At 40.0% G+C, this 22420-nt stretch overlaps 1 long non-coding RNA gene across 1 annotated transcript; it reads right to left on the reverse strand.

The window, feature by feature from the left end:
• Positions 1–3138: 3138 nt before the first annotated feature.
• On the reverse strand, positions 3139–21882 carry LOC139622459 (uncharacterized). The gene is made up of 4 exons (XR_011691282.1): positions 18556–21882; positions 18232–18285; positions 13474–13595; positions 3139–4526 (listed from the first exon to the last, which is right to left on the reverse strand). It is a non-coding gene; the product is annotated as an uncharacterized lncRNA (long non-coding RNA).
• Between the last annotated feature and the right edge of the window lie 538 nt (positions 21883–22420).

Below are 22420 nucleotides of genomic sequence, written 5' to 3' on the forward strand. Positions count from 1 at the left end.
CAAGGACAGATCTGAGAGAGGAGAAGAGAAGAGAAAGAGCAGGAGAGAAGAGGAAGATGGAAATGACAGGAGGAGAAAAAGGACAAAAGAGGATAAGACACAGGATTTGTTTTGTGTAATTTTTAAATGGAGTAACAGCCACAGGAGTAGCAGAGGATGAGTGACACGGTGATTGTTCTATTATGTGGCTGACTGGCCACAGCCCTCTAACATATGAACATGCATGTGTGGCGGCTTTCTCCAGGCGCTGCTGTTGATTATTTCTGTCCTATAAGTGGTATTCTTTTTCAGGGACTCTTCTTTTCCCTCTCTGTGCTTGAACAGAATAAATACACTTTACCTTGATACAGCGCTGTTGGTCTTTGCTTCATACAAAACCTGTTTATGCCCTTCAGAGAATAAAAATCACTCTTGATGTCTCTTGAAATTGTCATTCTGACTGCTTTCAGTTTTATTTTATTACTTTTAATTTTGTATCTTTGAGTCTGTGGTAAATATTGTGACCTTTTTTTTTTTTCTTGCTGAACAGTTTTCAGTGTCTGTGATTGTTTTTGCCTGCTTGTGCTATTTAAGCTCTTCTACTACTGATCCAAAGGACATGACAAGGACGTGTAAAACGTTTCTTATGCACCTCATTTTTCCAGGATAATTTACAACAGTATAGTCAGTAAGAATCAAAACTTTACAGGTCAAGTATGTTGCAACAAGAACAGACACTCAACCAGCCTTTCTCAGCCTTTTTTGGGCCAGTGCCCCCCTACCCATTATCCAGGTGCCTTACTTATACATACATACATACATACATATATGAACTTGTGATTGAATGCCAAATAATTGATTTAACTGGACAGTTAGAATCATTATCATTATTAGCTTGCAAAAAAGGTTTCATGGCCTCAACACATAAGACATAAACTCAGCAGAGAAGGTGTAAACTGGTGTTTAACGCTGCAGAGTACTGAAGTACAAAGTACTGCACTGGTACCACATGACTGGCTGATTGGATAACTGCATGAATAAACGTATACAGCCGTTCCTAATAAAGTGCTTGGTGAGTGTGTAACATTAATAACATAATAATACATCCCCCCTTTACTCCACAACACAAACAACATTTCACCAGTGATGGTCAGTAAATTACACTGTAACATGCCTCAAAGTCTAATGCAGTTGACTGTATTTAAAGGTCCCATGTTTTACACTTTTCCTGCGTTTTATTTGAAGTGCTGAAATCCATGTGTGTTTGTTCTTTGTTGTATTCATTAGCAGATTTCAAGGGAACACTCAGAGAAACCAAATCCTACAATTGCTGGGAGGAGGGTGTGAGTGGGCGGGGCTTGGGCCATGGCTGAGGGCGGTGACTGCTTTGTTGTGACATCACAAACTTCCAGAAGTCCTGACGGCTGGTTTTAAGGCTCAGTTCCTGAATACAGGCTGTGTGCATTTCTCTGTGGACTGAGGCTCTGATACTTTCACAGTATTAATATATAACCTAGACCTGATGTATAATCAAAAACACATGGACATCTACCTTTAAAATACTCGTTCATATTCTGTATAAATGCATAATTGGAGGCTTATATTAGCTTCTACTGAACTTCTTCAACTAAATAACCAGCTAATTCAAAGTATGAGGCCTTTGTCCTTGCTGACCGGTGATTAGAGGTTGATCCATAATCCAAGGATAATTTGTTTGTGTTTACTCCCAGCCACAACCTAACACAAACAGCCACTGCAGCAGATGCTTAATCTGTCCAACCAACAGCGGGCACCATAGATGTTTTACCGCCGGACAGTCAGCGTTGTGTTTACCCCATTCCCAAACATATTTGCATATGAAACAGTGTTCTCAGATAATTCTCCAGGAAATATTAGCAGATTAGGAAGCGAATAGGATTAATGTATGGTGTTACGGCATGTTTTGATACAGCAGAGACACACAGACCCTGTGGAGTGTGAATGTGCTGATGTAAATCACCAGCGGAGAAGCACGCACGCACACACACTCCTAACCCCTGTCCCTCACAGAGATACAGGAAGCGGTAGGACGAGGGTTCACAGATTGCCCGATAACAGTCAAATCCAGACACCCATTTAAAAGGCTGATATTTTAGTAGTAAACATGTAGGATTCCTTCATTATTTGACAACTCCCCCGTCCGCCTAGTTGGGAGCTTTCCGTTAAGATGCTTATCTAAAATGTCAAAAAGAATTATGCCGATAGCAGTCAGTATGAATGGGGCCTACGCTGTCTCTGATAAGGACACGTGTGGACTCCAGCGCTCTCCTCGCCAACACTGGATTTCCTGCATGGGCCTAATTCCACATTAATATGAATATGCACCCTTACCCCACCCTACACACACACACTCCTTCCAATGGAAAGAACTGTGGTCCCTGTGAACCAATCCTCACTCCCCTTACCTCTGCCACAACAAAAATGCCAGCGTAATGTCAGGCGAGATGTAACGATTTAGATTCCGACGATTGTCCCGTGTCAGCCACACATCCGACAGCCCGGATGAGTTGATTAGAGTTGGGACATCAAAAGAGGCTCAGGGTGGAGATAAGAGGGAGGGGGTGGGGGGGGGGGGGGGGGGGGGGGGATATTAACGTGTATCCCGTCAGGAATTAAGGCACAGGAGGAGTTTCAGCCAAAGTTCTGTCTGTCTCGTCTTCTGCTATCTTTAAAGAGATGCCACTGACTCGGGCTTTTTGCATAAGAGCCGAGATAATCAGAGTCTGTTTAGATCAATTAATGAAGAGATAGGGAGTACAGTAAGTAAACTGACGAGGGCGTGCAAAAGTCATGTGCATGTGAGAGTGTGGGATGTGTTCTGGTGCTGCTGCACCACCAAATGGCCTCACAAGGATGGAGAGACGAGCAGAATCTGCCACTGTCTGTCTGTGTCTGTCCGTGTCAATAAGAGAAGTGGTTCTCAAACTTTTTCATGTCAAGGACCCTTTAAGTGACACAAATTAGACGACACACCCCCAATCTGATAAGATTTTTACTTTTAGATGTTTTATTACAGAAAGCATTAGAACCCCATGACCAAAACAGTCATACATTCTGTCATTGTGTTACATATGGAGGGAACTATAATGAAAATACATTATTCCCATTTTTGCCCCCAGGAACCCCCTCAAGGACCTTTGAGGGTCCCTGGACCCCACTTGAGACTTATTGAGCACATAATAACCATAGTGCTGAACAGTCTTATGTTGAAATGCAGCCTTTTAGTACTGAAAACTATCTAGACTGAACTGCATGTATTCAAAGTGCTGCACAGTTTGCCTCTCATTCACGTATACACACATGCATACACTGAAAATTCATTCCCAACAATTTTGGTAATCAAGCAAAAATGCAAAACATTAGCAGGTTGAAACTTTCTTCTTTGTGTTATTGTAGAGTGAATGTCTGCAGGTTATGGACAATTAAAAGACTGGACTTGGAATTTTTCCAGTAAGAAACGAGCCCATAGGTCGTCTGTGCAGCAGGTTATTATGACCCATAGTTACATTTTGTTACTAGGCGACATCTAGTGGCTGTATAGAACGACAAAGTCCATGTCAGGAGGAGGCTGCGGTGGATGGATGGGTCAACAAAACGCAGGAATATGACACAGGAGAGCCATGTTCGATTCCCATGTGATGTTCATTTTTATTATTGTAACCATGACAACAAAGATCGTATAATGTTGAGAAAGTACTTATTTTAACCCAAATCACCATCTTTTCCTAAACCTAACCATATTTTAGTAACCATGGCAATGAAGGTGGGTACAGCGCTCTTCATACAGTCCGTGCATTTATTACTGTAACCATGACAACCGGTACGCCTGCCACTCTAGGGGCACTGTTTCAGGAGAAGCTCCTATAGGTCGTATCAGAGGGTTGAAAAAACAACCCATATGGTTGTTTAGGCTGGAGGACTGGTTGAATTCATACCCATTTTATAGAGTAAATGAATAATCAAAAATAGATTGAAATGCAATGAAATAATCGTTAGTTGCAGCCCCAATATTTTCTGGTGACCTGCAATAAAATCGTTATGACTTGGCCTTGTGTCTTTTTTTGCCATTCTCCCTCCTCTCCCGCACATTAGGAGTGAAACTCCATCCTTTTAGTGCGAAACACACAGACCACATAAGTCCATACAAACATAGTAGCCAAGGCAGAGGAGCTGTTGATCAGAGGAACTAATGTGGTCCACTTCCTGTTTATCTGGTGAGATGAGGTTAGTGGCAACCCAGCAAACATCAGCACAGACAAAAGCCACTGTTGGTTCAACAAAGCTAAAAGAAGCTCACTGTGAAGACAGCAACTTCACTGCAGCTTTGTTAAACAGTCAGATTTCAAGTAGAAGCAACTGACTGTGAAGCTGCTGTCTTTATCTTACCCAGCGTCCATTTCAGGTTGTCTCAAGTTGTACTAACAATTTGCAAGTGTCTACGTTTGCCTCCTTGTTTATTCGCCCGGGCGTTGTCTTAGATTGGCTGATGACCGGACAAAGCCTCCAAACTGTGGAAAGTCGGAGATCAGACAAGCAGCATCATTAGTGTCTTTTAAAACTCTTCTTCAAACATTCTGCGATGGGAAAGCTTTTTATGAATGTCTGATATGTTGTTGTGTTTTATTTTTCCACTATACAGACAATTTATATTTTCATGTAACTTACCTGTGTTTCATGATGTTTGTTTTTCTTTTGTTTTTAATTGTTGTTTTTTCCACTTTTTCTTTCAGCACTGTGTAACTTTATGAAGAAAAGTGCTAAAATCTTATCACTACTATCTGTGTGTGTGTGTGTGTGTGTGTGTGTGTGTGTGTGTGTGTGTGTGTGTGTGTGTCTTCTGTTTCTCCATTCCCTCCTCACCCCTCAGTATTTCAGTTTAACACCACAGCCCTTAGAGGTCAAAAGACACCCTGGCACCAGCTGTCCATCCTAAAGAGGAGAGGTGTGTGTGTGTGTGTGTGTGTGTGTGTGTGTGTGTGTGTGTGTGTGTGTGTGTTTGCTTGAGAGGGAGGGGGGCATTAATTATACATAGGCCATATTTTGCATAACTCTCCTCCTCTGCCGCCTTCATACCACCTGATTCAGAGGCAAGGGCTGCATCCGCTTCATGATAACATCTCCAATAACAATTAAGGTTGAAACATGTAATTTGCCAAGGAGAAAAAAAACTGTCAATAGGCTCTGTTGCTTTTGCATACTAAACACAGAGGCGGGAGCTGCTGTGCTGCAGAGGACTTTGGGGCTGCGATTTGAAGTCACAATGTTAATGTCTTCTAACCCCCAAAAAAAAGCTGCCTGCTCTTGACGTAAACCTGCGCTGAACGTCGTGTCAGCTGGTTGGAGGATGATGGAGAAAAGCTGTACGATCAGGTACAAGTAGGATGACATTTCCACACAATGCCTTTGACGTACGACAAAGAAACAGCTGGTTTGTTTTTCGCAGCGTCGTCTTTCCAGATCAAAACTTTGCAGCAACATTAAAAGTCACAGATAACATGCCCTGACCTAACACATCATTCACATTGTGCAAATAATAACCAGCACTCCACCTCTGCCATGCACGTCACACAGCTGCCAGCACCAAGCCGAGCACCAGAACGGCTTCATTTGTTCTCGGGTCATTGTTGTACCCTCAACTTAGTTTTCACAGGAGACCTTTTATCCTGTGAACGCACCCGTGTTTGTATGTGGGGGTGTGTGGGACAAGTACATATTTACATTCTTCCATTAAAAACTCTAATAATGGAGGTTATTGATTTGAATTGAATGCAGGAGTAGAGTGGCCAGTGCATTTACAAAACTTCATGAATGGCAAGCACGCTGAGCTGCTCAACTACAGGGCTTGTTTCCTTCTTAGCAGTTTTGGATTTCATCAAATAATCTAATGTTATTTGCCTCGTGTGATTATGTCTTGAAATATGACAAATAACAGTGAGTCTGAACTCAGGTCTAAAGCAGTTCTTTTTTCTTTTTTTCAGCGTGTAGAGAAGGAGACAGGGTGCCTACTGTACATTTCAACCTGCGTCTTTAAGAGTTTCATCTTCGCACCACTGGGAAAACACCCCGATCCTTTTAAGCATGTATCGAAACTAACCCCATCCTTTTATCAAAAGTGATAAAAGCTTCTCCTTTACCTTGCTTCTCACCTCCTTACCTACAGTCACTCTGCGACTGCTACATCTGAATCAAGAATGCAAATGGGGCTGGAGCCTCACAAAGCCTGGGGTGACCTATATCACAGCTAATGATGGGCCACAGTGTCGGAAGAAGAGCCGGAATGAAAGAGAATTTGAATGAAGCTGACCCACATACAAAGGCACGACCAGTCAGAAAGGCATGTTCCCTTCCCCACTAAGTAGGCCACAATGGGCTTCAAGATTATGCAAAAGTTCCCCTTTTTCTCCTGATGGATGGAAATGGGGAAAAGAGATGGGGAGCCCCTGGCAACAAGAGTCACTTCTTACACACACTGCTAACAGGTCTGTAGTGAGGTGGGAGCCTCAGCTTCTTAAATGAGAATCAGTTTCCTTCAGCCAACACAACACACAGCTGACGAACCTGGTATGGACAACACAGACCCTCATGATACTGGGAGTGCATACACAACCAGAACAGAAATCTCCTCATGTAGCTACATCAAAAAGAATAGACAAACTCCATTGTGACTTCTAATGTTATCAAAAATGTATTCAGCCTTTTAGATTGTAGTAAGATGTGTCTGGTAGTTTTATCATTGGTATATATGCTGACTAGTTAGTAATCCATCCAAATCAGAGATCTGCCACTGATATATTCTGCTTTTTAAATAATACCAAAAGTCCAAAAACAACAAACTGTAGATACTACAGAAAACTGTATGTATTTACATGCAGTTATGTTCTCGTGTGTACACAGAGGGCTGGGAGTTCCCCCCTTTGTAAGAGACAGGAAATGTTTTATTTTCTGAGCTCATGCGGCGAGCAGGTAGTAATTGGTGTGTGTGTTAATCCTGGGATAACAAGTGTTTTCCAAGGAGAGTCAATGATCATCTTACAAGGTCAGTTTAGCCCTGTACGCTCCCTGCATAATGGAGAATGCAAAGGCTAATAGGAACATAATCACATCACACACAGACACACACACTTTCACACACACACACACACACACACACACACACACACACACACTTTCACACACACACACACACACACACTTTTTTTTCCCCAACTAAAGGTGATGTGCCCAGGAAAAAAGATACAGTTTGATCTTTAACTGCCATCTTTCCTCACTGTGAGGCTTTTCAATGGAACAGGGCCACCCTGTGGTCTAACCAACGGTTTACCCTCATCTTAGCGGGAGACCCTTCCCCTTCCCCTCTAGCCAATGGGATTACAGCTGGGAGGTGGCAGCAGCAGCGACCACGCACCGTGACCCGTCCGTTTTTTTATGACTTCATTATTTTTCCTCCCTGCCACGCTCGTTTTCATTTGCCAGAGCGGGGGCATAATGACTACGCTATAATAACGCTGCTTTAACGTTTGCATACTGTTCTCATTTGGTCCAGCCCTCAACCCTTCAGCTAGCATATGGCAGGTAATCAGGTCTGCAATCAGGACTGCACGTTACACAGGGCCCCGCTTTCAGCACTGGGGCTATTACCCATCTGTCTCACAACACACACATGCACACATAAACAGATATACATGTGTATCCGTGCAAGCATGCAAACACACAAAAATGCACAAGTAGACACTTGTACACAAAGCCAATCTCCACACAGATACAAATGTTTAAACACACACACATGCACACAATCTTATGCACATACACAAATGCATACAACTCCAACGACTCCAAAACCTAACCTGTAGAAAATCACCATAGAAAAGAATCCGGCTGAAGATATTTTCTATAAAATGTGCAGTAACTCTTCGTTCTCTGGCTTTTCATACCTCATGTATCATTAATAACAGATGACCTACGATTTCACAGCTTCACACATGTATGTGACAAAATGTCTTTGCCAGTATGTGGAGCTTACTTAACAAAGCAGTCTTTGCCCCTCAGCTCTTCATACCTTGGAATGATCATTTTACACACATCAAGGCACATACACTCTCAAGAGCTCAAACATATGGTTCCATCATTAAGTATGAAGTACATGCAAAGCCTGTGAAAAAAAAAAATCTGCCCGTGACCCCTACTGGTAGGTATGGCTGAATTATGACTTAATGTATAGTTTTTGACATGTTTCACAGTCACTTCACGAGAGACATATAAACCAGTTCAGTGAATTAAAAATTCTCATACTGCTTTTTAACAAATCATTTAAGTAGACAAGAAACTATGATGCAAACAACATTGTTCACACCTTTGTCAACGTGCTTTGTGTGTAGCTGGAGGACCACAAAGTATGTCCAGAAGTTGTACAACATAATCATAAGAAGGTTATACTGTTGTAAATGTTTAGATCATGGAAGAAAAAGGGGCTCTTCAAACCCTTTGACTATAGTTGTCATTTGTTTAGAGCTTGCTGCTAATCTTGCATAACCAGCATAGGTGTAGTGATGCCGGAGCCATGTGATGAACTAAAATATCTGCAGTTTGCATGAGTTAAAATGTATATCTATATCTATTTTTGAGAGGCTGAAGATCATCACTAAAGTGTGTGTGATGCAAGAGAACTAATAAAAAAATAAAATGGTCACAGTTGTCATATTTACATTTAAGGTGTATTGATTGATTCCCAAGCATCAATCATGCATTGAGTAACACACAAGAAAACATTCTACCTTAAAAGTTAAAGGCAGCCGCCAGTGGCTTCTGAGCTGCACAGTGAATTAAATGGTTAATTAGTTAAGATGAAAAAGGCAGAAAACATCCTTTCATTTATCGTCCACTCTTCTGAGAGTTTATTTATTTGTGATGCATTGAACAGAAGCATCACAGAGTCAGCCTGTTACACTTGTACAGGTTGTGCTGCTTCCACAGACCTGCTGGAGATGAATGCTAGCTTAGCTAAGTTTTCGTAGCCTAGCCTGTTAGCTTAGCTTGACCTCAGCCTGCGCTGCAACTTCTCCTCTGAATGAATGTTTCCAACGTGGCTTCACTTGCTCGAGACAAGTCAGAAAATAAAATCATTCAAAGCACAAACTACTTGTGTTCGTTCACCTGATGATTAATGCCACGCTAATTACAACCTACTACACTGACGGCATCCTTTAACACTACTTAGCCGGGTGTTTTTCTGATGCTGCGTCGTATTCTCAGCATGAAACTTCATAAAATCAATCTAACATTTGATCATGTGATCATAGTTGACACGTGTATGTGAACTTGCTGCTGTAGGTTGGTGGTTACATAATTTTTGAAACGATCTTTAACCGTGCGCGTCACAGCAACGCAACTCTGATCACCAAACCGTTCATTATTAGTATAATAAAACAACATTAATTATAGTAATAAAATTATTTATGTAGCCCTTACCAAACTCAGTGATTATAATGTGCTTTTCAAAGGGCAGGCATAAGGAAATAAAATAATTCAAGTGAAACAGACACATGGAAAACACAGTCCGAAACCAAACAGACCAAACAGAGGATGATTAGACCAGACCATGAAATGTGGCCACTGAGACGGACCCAAACTGAAAGAGAACTAACTGGTACCCACACAGTTCACCACTAATTAATAAGCTGTCTTGGTTCTCATATCTCATACACATCTCATATCAAAAACCACATTGTCCTCCTGTGGTGGCTTTGATGCACCACATCATCAGTGATGATGTGCGGATCCACTGAATCAGAGTGAATATAATTTGGACCCAGCGTGACTCTGGTCCGAGGTCAGGACTTTGTTCTTAGGAATCTGTGAAAACCTCTACTTCAGTCCTTGAAACACTTACCGGTTAAGGTTTAGGGTCAGTGTATAGAATAATTTATGGGCCTGGTTTTGTTTTTGGCGCACCATGAGCAGGAGACGTTATGGTCATATTATGCACGGCTGCATATGGGATGTGAGATGGAATAAGAGGGCCTGTGTGATGATGATGATGATGACTATGATGATGGACTTAATGTGACTGGCATACTACTTTGCAGTCCAAAGGTCACGGTTACAGACGGGAGGGTAAAACGAAGAGGGCCTGTTTCCTTTGGCAGGAAAGAGTGGAACTTCCAAAACTCCAGCCAAAGACAAAAGAGACATTTGAAGTCAGTGTAAAATACTGGGGAGGCAATTCTGAGGGCGGCCAAGACAAAAGATAAAACATGGTTGTCAGTAAATACAGCGGTGATGACAAGACAAACCCAGTCTGGCAACAGGGATGGAAATCATTACTTCCAACCGGACTAGAGCTTTGAAGATTGCAGGAATCTTGTGGTGGGATATCCACCCCCCAAAGAGGCACCCCGGTAGAATCCACCCGTACTCATTTGTACAGATGTCCAGCCAAATAGTGGAAGCGTGTGTATGCTTTTCAGTGTGTGTGCGAGCGCACATGTGTGCATGTACGGGCCCCATTCTTCCTGCATGCACACAAATCCTCAAAGTACACACACATTCTGTACCTCGACTCCCATGTTTCAACCTCTCCGCTCTCCCCGTGTTATGTTTGTCGAGCTCTCAGGCCCAAATCCATTATTACCTCCTGAAATGACAACTCATTTCCACAAATGTAATCCCTTCCCTTGCCTGCGTGAGGCTGTAAAGTAAACACAGACCTCTCTCTAGAAAGCACAGAGCAAGGAGGGTAGGGAAGCACTACTTCAAATTTGCAAAGGGAACTTCGTATGGTCGAGAAGATAAAGACTGAGAGCATTTGGAGGGATTCATTCTAAAGCTACCGGTCTGTATATATATATAGATATATATATATATAGATAGATATATTCACACACACACACACACACACATATACATATATATATATATATATATATATATTTTCAGTGTGATATGTATTCTGAAGAAGGAAGAGGCATCCAAGTAATGTCATCAATGATCAAGTCTGAAATTGTTTTTTTCTCCATAACAACTAAACAAATAAAGTTGGATGAGATAATTCCACTTGAGGATGACAACAGCCAGTTTTAAGAATGTAGTTATTTAATCAGGTGTAATTTTTATCATAGCAGTGGAGTCGTCTAACATTGCAGTGATGACTTTTCTTTCAGAAAAGTCTTGGAGATCAACTTTTATTTGGCCTTTTCTTCCCCTCTGTCTTTCAAGCCAGAATCCATTATCAGATGTTATATTTTCCGATTGTAAGTTGTCTTTAGGACTCTCTTCATTATTAATCAGTATATATTTTTTTCAATTAATCAAAGAATTACTTAGTTTATAAAATGTCAGAAAAAGTCAATCAATCACTGTATTTGTCCCAAGTTGAGCAACTGGGTATGCACCAGAGGGATATAATATATGCATTTAGCACACATAAAAGTATAAAAACACAGGGCACATGAATTCGGCACAGAGACCAAAAGATTTAAAAAAAAGTTAATACAAATAAGTAAATAAAATAGAACATAAATAGTAGACAATAAGGTAAAACAACATCAACCTTTTCCTCCTAGAATTATGGAGGGAGATGGCAGAGGGTAGGTGAGTTAGTAAAATGACTTGCTTTATCTGACCAGCAGCTCAAACTCTAAAGACATTTGAATACAGGACACCATCACATTTGAGAAGCTGAAACCAGAGAGCGTCACTTTGATACATGGGGGGTGAGAGCTGTTGTTAGGCTGTCAAGAAACAAGGAAGTAAAATGTGCAAGAGAAAGTTAACCCTTTTAAAGCCACGGGGATCACCGGTGACACCGCAGCGCATGTGTATTTCAAATTACTGTAGCTAGTTTGAATTAGATTTTTGCAATCTCAGAAATGTGCAATCTGCACTTTTCAAGAATTTATAAAAAGAAAGTTGAAGAAAATTAAATTCCGTTTTTGTCCTTTTCTTCTTATAACACACAATTTTAGGTATTGAATTACATAAGAATGGTAAATACTTGACAGATTTTGAAAGTTCTACTTCTCCTGGAAAAGGGGTGTAAATTATTTACACATAGGGCATTTTTTGACACAATTATTGGCAAAAATAGACAAAAAAGACCAGGCGTTTTAATAAATATATCTATTATTATGGTGCTAAAAGGGTTAAAGAAAAGAGAATCTGGAGCCAGTCAAAGTGGGAAACAGTGCGTTAAACTATTTTGTAGTTTTTTAGGTGATAGTTGTTAAATAATCTTCTGTGTGTCCGTGTGTCCTGTCTGTCCTTATTTCTTCCAGATGATTTTCCTTCTTATTCCAACAGTTGCATTTGTGTTGTTTCAGTAAAACGTCCCCCAAAACAGTTGAAACAAGAATGAAAGTAAATGATTACAGAAAAAGGTTTCCTATTTGTGTATTTGTAAACATAAACTTAAGGTGGATCTCCAAATATGTCAACTGAATCTGTTTCATAAAAACAGTAAAGTCACAATTAAAACCAGACATCCTCTCTGCCTCAATCCAAAGCTGAACATCATGCATGCCCAAATACACTCAGCTCCATTGTCCTCGACACGCACTCACAGAGATAAACAACAATAAAAATATGTCCTCCGTCAGCCTGCCCACCAATCCATCCCTCACCCTCATCCACATCATATGTGACTGGTTTAATCGCAGGCCAATCTCTGCCGGGTCACGATTAATAAAAGCCACAACAGCCGCAAATAAACAAGTCCAAATTGCTGCCTTAATCGAATGATGCAAACATCGATGAGTTACAAAAGTTCACTGCCGCCACTGACAATTTCCTAATTGTATTCACTCATTCATGGCAATTTTATTAACATGGAGCGGATGTCTTCTGCCCTTCCACTGTCACAGCACCAGGGATCTAATTTCATTATTTTCCACAAGATTTGCTTGACTACTGCCGCCATGCTAGTGGTGCGCCACGGCCAGATGTTTATGCTATTAGAATGAGGGAGCAAAGCCTGTTGGGTAAACATAATTAAAGAAAGTTGCAGCTTCTGTTTTTTTTTTTCTCTCTTTTTTTTCACTTCTCCTCTTCCTTGCCCTCTTTTCGTCTCCCAACCTCTCCTCCTACGAGTCTCTCTCACTTTCTTAACTTTACTTCATTAGACAAATTTCAATTAACATCAGAGCCGCATGTTTCCGTGAGCAGGAGCACAAGGCCTGCATGGAGGGCTGGGTACGCAAAGAAGTGTGACGCAGTGGACAGCCATAACACACACATACACACACACACACACACACACACACACACAGTGTTGCATAGATTTTAGCCTACACTTAACATGCAAATATGCATAGAAAAGAGCAGCAGAGAAAAAACTAGGAGCTTGAAGTCAGTGTTTTTTCTTCACGGGAGATGTTGACCAGTTGTTGAAGTGCATCTGCCGAGAGTGTGTGTATGCATGTGTGTGTCCAACATGCTCTTGAATGATTCACAGCTCTGTCCTACCTGTGTGGCTGATGAATCCAAATACCGTTGACCTGTGGCCCCCTCGGCGTGTGTGTGTTTATTAAAATCATCACCCAGTGCAGCCCAATCACACAGGAATTACTGTCCACTCCTGTCGCATGCTAAATAAGAGGGAGAGAGAGAGAGACAGAGGGACTGAGGGTAAATTAAATCACTCATGTCACGGTGCTAATAGGCCAGCCTCACTCTATGTAATTCCAAGGGTCGGCGCTGCAAAAAATAAGTTGGGTTAAAAAAAAAAAAACTAGAGCAAGAAAAATCTATTAGGGCCAATATCACAGACAGTGTGCTACAAGAGGTCATTACAAGATTATGTAAACCAAGAGAGAGCATTTCCATGCAGTGGTCATTTACATATGATTATTGCATCAGAGTTATGCAGTGATTATACAGGAGACAGACATGTCAAGCTACGCATGCAGACTCAGGGTGTGCACACACACAAACACACGTCACGAGTATATTATGTAGGGGGGGGGGGTCTACAAAATAAAACTCAACACAGTTTCTGTTTGCGAGGATTTATTCACTGCTGCTCTTTATGATTTGGGTGACTCTCATTGCAACCGCCACAAGCAGAAGTATTCATTTACTTCATTTGATAGAAAACACCCTGTTCTCTTGCGTGCCTTAGTGCCCTGCACAGCCGGCGTGATGGCTGAAATATGCTTTACGGCTCCAGCCATACAGGCTCTTTTTATGTATGCAGCACGCAGCGCATTCGATACCCTTTAGTGCACATGAACTGAGTAGCTGTCAAAAATACAACAGGCATCTCAAGTAATTATGCAGATTTATGCAAAACATTAACAAGAAGAATTAAAGGCACAAATGAGGTGGCTACACTTGAATTGTTAAGATTATGAATAATTACCATGAATCTTTTTGCTCTTAATATAACTTGTTTTTGATAAACAAAGCCTTAATTATCAGAATACTTTGGAGGATTCCAATGACCTTCATTAATCTTAGACAACAAGTCTCCGTTGAGACTTGAGATGAGGCCTACGCATGTGCACCCACACACACAACACACATGCACATGCCCACACACACCCGCATAGGGTAAACAGGCACGCATGGTGCCGCATATGCTAACTAGCCACTTCAGCCCGGAGCGAGGAGACAGACAGGTATGTTTCCTAGTTAAGCCAAGAGAGCTCCTCACACTCCCTGGTGTGACCAGGTACGCTAAGCCAGGAGAACAGATGCACGGGCACCACACACACACACACACACACACAGCAGGTAACTCAGATGCTCCTTTGAGAATTGGCAGCACCAGGTCCTTCACTAATTACAATTACATCTCACTTCCTTCCCCTTTCCACTTTCCTCAAACTTTGGACATGAATATTCCAGCGGAGCCATTCTGCTCAGACTCCACTCACAGCTTGCTGTAGCTGAAAAAAAAAGAGATTTAGTTTTTTTTCACCCAAAAAAAAAACAGTGGTACAGACAAGCTTAATATAAACTTCTGTTTTCACCTCAACAGCAAAACCTCCTCACTCTCTCTCCTGTGTCATGGATTCTTCCTTTGACGAATCCTGTTGTATATGTAATAATAAAATTATTTTTAAACTCATAATAATTAATTAAATCAATTAGTTAATTATCTTCAGGTGGAAGATAAAAAAAAACTCCATGAAAAGTGTATACCTGTTGAACACTACAAAATAATATTAAACTGATGAAAACATTTATATTAGACATATGACACCTGTCCATTTCGTTTACATGAAAAAAATGATAATTTTTTGAAAATTATAAAATCAAATCAAAACGGGGTAAACCTTAAATGTGCCACCAAAGATGTTGAAATTCAAAATCCATTATCTCATTTTACTGATAATACTAAAATGATCAACAGTGATTCTCCACTCTGGATGCTGAGCTAATGCTACTTTAGCTCATGTTAGCTTACATTAGCTGACAGGACAAGCTGCTGCTCAGCTCGAGTACTCTTCCAGTCAAAATAATGCACTGTACACTATTAATGTGATGTGCACAAATGCAACTATACATCAGGGTGTCTGACTATGGTTTAGTATCTGCTAACATTGCTGATTGTTGATCATTCCTACCTAGCTAAAATAAACAGGGCTGAAAATGGTATACATCCACTAATGTGTCTCATGTTTTTCTACAGAGAGACTGACCCCTCAGTTGGTCTTTTTATAACAGCAAAAAAGACTAAATCCACTCAAAAATTTTAAATATCAAATATCGAGATACAACAATGTTGAATTTAAGAGCAGTTTGGCTAACTCATGAAATTAACATTAACTGACTTGAGTTGATGATTTGCTCACAGTATTGATTTTGCCTTTGATTTTATGGTGGACTATTGACACAGGAAGGTCACAATTACAGACATTTTTAAGAGGGGTCATTAATTTAATACATACCTTATATGTATGAAATTAGTGTAATGTTATTGGTTCTTATGCCAATAATCAACGTAACATGGTAACATGTTATATTTGTGTGAAGTGCTGGAACTCTGCAAAAATCCTCAGATGAATAAAGTACTATCTAAGTATAACACATTAAGTCATGATTATTTAAATACTGTGCATAACTAATAATATCACATTAAGTTTGATTATTGTTGTGTGTGTTAATCATAGTGAGTTATGACTTTGCACCCTGTGATGCTTCAACAATCAAGTCTGGTCCCATATGGGCGCAGAGACCCAGAAGTCCTGTCAATCAAATCTGAGTTGATTGTTTTTGTTTAGCTGTCATTGTTTCTCATTTTTTTTCTATCTTCTTAACGAGGTTGTTCCTCCGTTCTGTGGAGAGGGCAGATCGACTCATTTTCCTTCTTTGCCTCTGTAACCTTTTAACACATACACACAGATGTACATCTCATTCCACTCTTAGTGGGTGACATACAACATTGGATCCAAGTGATACTGCATGTATGTACATGCATTGGTATTCACACAGTGACACATCTTAAGAACTCAATATTTTCTCTAGAGTGGCAAGCAAAGGCCTGATCAACCAGATCAGATTTTGAGCAAAAACTTATAAACCCATCATCCACCTTAAAGGTCCCATATACCATATTTTCCGGACTATAAGGCGCACTTAAAAGCCTTTCATTTTCTCAAAAAACGACAGTGCGCCTTATAATCCGGAGTGCCTTATATATGGATTAATTCTGGTTGTGCTTACTGACCTCAAAGCGATTATGTGTGGTACACGGCGCTCACAGCGCCCTGTCAAAATGTTTTAGTACAACTTTGGTAAACTACAAAGCCGCACCGCTTGCAGCATTACGGCTATCGTAGTCAGGAGCGTCGCGGAGTAATACATACTGTGCTTCACCATAATATTACAGTGTGTGTGTATAAGGACCTATAAGGAGTTATTGTGAATATGCTAACGTTTGATTTAGCGGTATCAGACTGTGTTTTTTTACATGTTACAACTGAAAAGGTTGGGAGTTATTGTGAATACACTCATTAACGTTTGAACAATGTTGAGAGTTATTGTGAATGCGTTTAATAAAGTTTGACTGACTTATCTGACTGTTTTGTGTCGCTTAATGCGCCTTATAGTCCGGTGCGCTTTATATATGAAAAAAGTTCGAAAATAGACCATTCATTGACAGTGCGCCTTATAATCCAGTGCGCCCTATAGTGTGGAAAATACGGTAGTATAAAGGTAGATGCCACTGTCTCTTTTGATTATAAAGCAGGTCTAGGTTCTATATTAATACTGTGAAAGTATCAAAGCCTCAGTCCACAGAGAAATGCACACAGCCTGTATGTGACAACTTTGTGATGTCACAACAAAGCAGTCACCGCACTCAGACACACCCACCTGGTCCCACCATCCAACCTTGCAGAGTGTTTACCTGAAATCTGATGTATTTTTATTCGATCACTCAGACAACAGTCAATCACAGACACAAACATGAATACCATATTTCCATCATATTTTCTGCAAGTTTTTTTTCTTTATAGTTTGAGATTTTACGCTTCTTTTATAGTATGTCTTCCTGTGTTTTCTTCTGCAATGATTTAATGGCCACGACTGGAGAATCAGCACCATCAACTTTTTATCTGTTTAACTCCACCCAACAATAGTGGGTGAAAATGTGCTACATTTGGATGGAAACTCAGAAAGAAAAGCTTTCTATCTTTAGATGAAAGCTTGTGTTTAGTGTTAGCTAGCTATTGTGATGCTTTTATGCAGGTCTGTGATTCATCACTGAGGAGCTGAATATGTATTTGCGGAAGCTTGTTTTTTTAACTTGCTGAGGAGCGTTTATTCATAAACCACGTATAATCTGGACTGGGACTTTCTTAAAGCCTGAGCAAGTAATTGGTATTGATCAAGAATCCTCTTCCACAGACACAACCTCTGTAAGGTCACAGGAAAACTCACCTAGTGCGCCTTTAACTGTTCTCACTCCTCAGGCTCCATTTTGATTATAAATTGAAGTTTTTTTAACATCATAATCTTTGTGTCAGCAAAGCTGGTGAGGGCAAACCCCCTTAAACTCATATTAAGTTACTTTTTTTTTTTTTTGGCTGACAGAAATCCACAGTATGCTTTATAGTATTATGAATGGAGGATCTCTTCACGCAGTCTCTGAAAACATAATTAACTTTTATTCGAAGAGATTGTTTCCCTCATGATGATCATCAAATGGAAGTCACCTCGATACAACAATAATACACATATGGAGGTATCAAGCATGTTTGAAATATCTCATCTCACCATATGTTTCCATAGGCACTGCTGCTGGACCGAGTCAAAATCCTTTCCTGGGACCTGTGATGAGATGACAGCTGTGTGACTGCTCTCCTGTCCCCAATAACAATATCTTGAACAGTAACTCAGAGCTACTCTATTGATCATGAAAACGCAGCGTCCCTCATCTAGAGGAGAACAAAACAAGCCAATATAGCTTTCAAATGTTTTACTGCCTTCTAGAAAACATCAATGTATATTGGTTTACATAGATGGCAACAAAGAAAAAGAGAGAGAGAGAAAGAAAAAGATGGCTGCCGTTAAGCTGTTAGTCAAGAGAGCCAGATTTACCATTTCTATTTCTACATTTTTTCCTCTGCCGATCAATGAAGGAGTCGGTTCATTTTCTCCCAACATCAATACTGTGCAGCTCGGTGCAGTTCGCGCCATCCTCCATCTGCCTTTCATCCTGGCCACACTGGAGCCTGTAGATGTTGGTGTTAGCTTGATGCTCAAGGTAGTGGCTGCCATCCCCAGCACAGGATCAGCTCAGGCTCACTTTTCCATGCTGTAACCTCTGCTGTGTGGAAGAAGGGAAAGAGGGAGGGGAGAGAGGAAAATAAAATAGAAAATTACCTGACCTCTCATGAGTGGTCTGGGTCAGTCGATGAAACTTTAGAAGACCTTTTCCCACTTCTTGCTTAGCGGCAGGATGCTAAATGTTGGCCAGCTAGCACATTGCCCACCCTCATGTCTTGCTACAGAGGTGTTTGTTTGTTTGCGGAGGGAGGGAGAAGGTCTTTTTAAATGCCTTTGGTGCGCAGTAGCCTCCTCACCAGCTTCTCCCATAACCCCGGATTGAACCTTAAAGCAGCACAAGGAGAGGAAAGTTGAAGGAAACTGGCAAACTGGCCTGAATCGCAGCCCTCAGGGGCAGCCCCAACCTCCGTCTCAGTGCCCCAACCTCACCTCCTGCAGGGGGGAGGTGAAGGGTAGAGGTGGTCGACGCGGTCGTTGATGGGGGGGTGCATTTGGCACACAACTTTAAGATTCTGGTCCAAGGTGCTCACAGGAAATCATGCCCCGGGACAGGAGATCTGTTCTCATGACTTCTGTTTGATGCTTGTCTTCCTTTTTTTTATTTATTTATTTATTTTTGTATGTTTTTTTTTTTTTGTTTCATTCTTTTACCAAAAAGGACACATGTGCAGCCGGTGAAATCAATGAGTTTAATAACTTTGAAGTGTCTTTTTGCTGAAGGTATGAAAAAAATCCTCTAAAATAAATCTTTTGTCTTTCATGGAGGAGATGGACCATCTTTATAATCTAATATCTTTGACCCACTATGTTTCGAGTACTATTTTATTATAGGGTCATTTTATTCTAATATTTTTTTCTCACAGTTTTATTTTATGTCTAATTGTCTTGGGTTTTTTTTTTTGGTTGTTCTGTTTTTTTGTTTAGTTCTTTTTGTTTTTATAATGAGTGAAAATGAAATGTACAAGCAAAGTAAATAAGTAATTTTCTCAATACAAATGAAAGTGTTTCAAGAATTCTCTAAAGCTCTTAAAACAAACCAGAATGAAGCAGGTTGCTGCAAAGGAATTGATAAAATGACAACTGTTTGCAGAAAAATATTGAAATAAATTATTTGTATTGGAAACTATTTGCATTAATCTCATACTAATAATAATCCTGCGTAGATTTTCATGACACAATTATTCTTCAAAATTTTTGCTTTATTTTACACCAAAATTACTTATAGGAATGCATTTAATTTTCAACATACAACACATAATAAAGAGGTGCAACATAATGATCATGATAATCTAATCCAGACATCTGCATGCAAAACAACATGCACAGTCTCTTTTTATATCTGTGCCTTCTGCAGAATCACATCAGTTAAGCAATGGATGTTTTTTTTTTTTTTTTCTCAAAGTCATAGTTTTGCCCCAGTCAAATATCCCATAATCCACTCTGTGTAAACGCAGAGGCATATGTGCAGCATATTGCTCAGACTCTGACCCTGCCACCTTTCTAATTAGGCATAAGTGAAGTATTGTTGTTGTCTGTGAGCCCCCTGGCCTCGCCTGCAGTTACCTGCTCCATGCCACGGCTCACACACACACACTCACACACAAACAGGAGCCTGCCCCCACCTCCAGACAAACATATGTCCCCCTCAGCTAGCATGTCCGCATTTACACACAAACACACACATCCAAGGCAACATGGATGTTCAGAGGAGACTTCCATCTGGCTCTGTTAACACTGCTACTCAAACTGCCCCACTTGAGATTATTTTTCTCACGTGCAGAACTGGTGCAGACACACAAGACTCAAAATCTGACGTTGTCAAATTTGCCAGTGCAACAACAAAATCTGAAATACAGTTGTGCACCTGAGTCTGTCATCCTAATTTTATCATGTATGACAACTTGGCCCCAGCAGCATGGACAAGAAAAAAAAGCTATTTAAAGGAGGGATATATTTGATTGATTTTTGACACCACAACTTTTTGTTATTTGTTATTTTTAGTCCATGCACGTGTCTTTTCAACATCACTGTCAGTTCACAGTGGTATGTTACGGAGGTCACATCCTAGAATAGACAAGAGAGTGTCTGTTTTTAGGATTCCTGGTGGAAACAAATATTCCAAAGTATGCTTTTGCTGGAAAATGTTGCCAAAAAAAAATATCTACTTGCCATCAGAAATTGCATGCATCTATATTTAAATGCACACATATTTCTGTCTTTCTACCTCTCTCACATGCACAAAATCCACTTATTCAGCCCCTCTCATTTGTGCTTTCACTATTACAGACATTATGTGTGTGTGTGTGTGTGTGTGTGTGTGTGTGTGTGTATGTGTGTGAAACAGACAGTGCATTTGTAGGAGAGGCTCAACCTGAAAAATGTATTTGGGTCCCAGTAGCACTGCAAAGCCCCAAAATTAATGTAAAACAGCCATAACTCCTCGTCCTCTTTTTTCTTTTTTTTTTTTCTTTTTTTTCACAGAAGGGATCGGCTGATACGGGATAATGATGGAGATTTGAGCTTGATTATGGGAGCCCATCCCCATCAAATATTCCATTCCCTTTTACACATTCAGGCTTTTTGAAAAAAAGGAGAAAAAATCAGACCAATGTACCTGGAGCGGCAGAAAAGAAACCCAGTTTACATGTAGGTGAATTAGTTGGTAAGAAAAAGAGGAATTTCTGCACAGATGAAGAGAAGCTCTGCAGTTTTGACTACACGGCAGCAAGAAAATTGTCTCAAGATTATCCTTATTTGTTTTTAAAAATTAAATTCTTTTGTGATATTTTAGAATGTTTAATGTGCAAAACCCTTTAATTCTGGCACATATATTTCAATCAACACTAGCTCCCAAACTGGAGATCAAAAGTAACATAGAAACGAGGACAGAAAAAAAAAAAAAAAAGAAACATATTTCTGCAACACAGAATTAATAACTAATTCTCAGCAGCATGCAGTGGTCATTTCCTGGAAAATTATACAAATATCACTGAGAAAGAAATGCAACTTTGACAGAATTGTTTGTGTAGAATAATGCAATATGTAAAATACTAATTAATCACATGACCACTTGTCTCCTTATATGAGTACATGCAGGTTCAGATTGTTTTAACTGAAATGCAAAATGTGGTCATTAACACCCCTACAATGCATTTCTTTCCTTTTGTTTGCTTTCAAATGTTTTAATTTTATTATTAAAATTGCAAATAATGAAACTACCTAATGTTTGAAGCTTCAGTGATTAAATTTCAGACTTGATACATGATGTTGTTGATGATATTTTCTTTCTGCATGCTGTTTGAGATTTTGAGTCCAAAATTAACTCTGTAGTGAAAACCAAGCAATCAAAGCAATCATAAGAGATTGTACTGTAAATATAGATGATCAATCAGGAGTTCTGTGTGAACTAAGAAGTTTATGTCTTACAGCAGTCAAGATACACATCATTAGATATTTCAATCGCTTGTACATTTGTCAGTAATCCCACACTGTAATTATGAAAAACCTAATTTATACTACAGGTACAGTAAGCAAAGAAATTGCAACATTTTGACAGTAAACAAAAACACAGCAGTGTACTGTCATCAATAATTAATTAATAATATTTACGTTGTAATGCTGTTCACATGGGTAAGAATGTTGATGCAACTGTCAATCAGGCCTAGATTTTTAACAG

This window comes from Trachinotus anak, unplaced genomic scaffold (assembly GCF_046630095.1).
Source record: "Trachinotus anak isolate AG129_WGS33_773 ecotype Australia unplaced genomic scaffold, CSIRO_AGI_Tana_v1 ptg000007l, whole genome shotgun sequence".
NCBI lineage: Eukaryota > Metazoa > Chordata > Actinopteri > Carangiformes > Carangidae > Trachinotus > Trachinotus anak.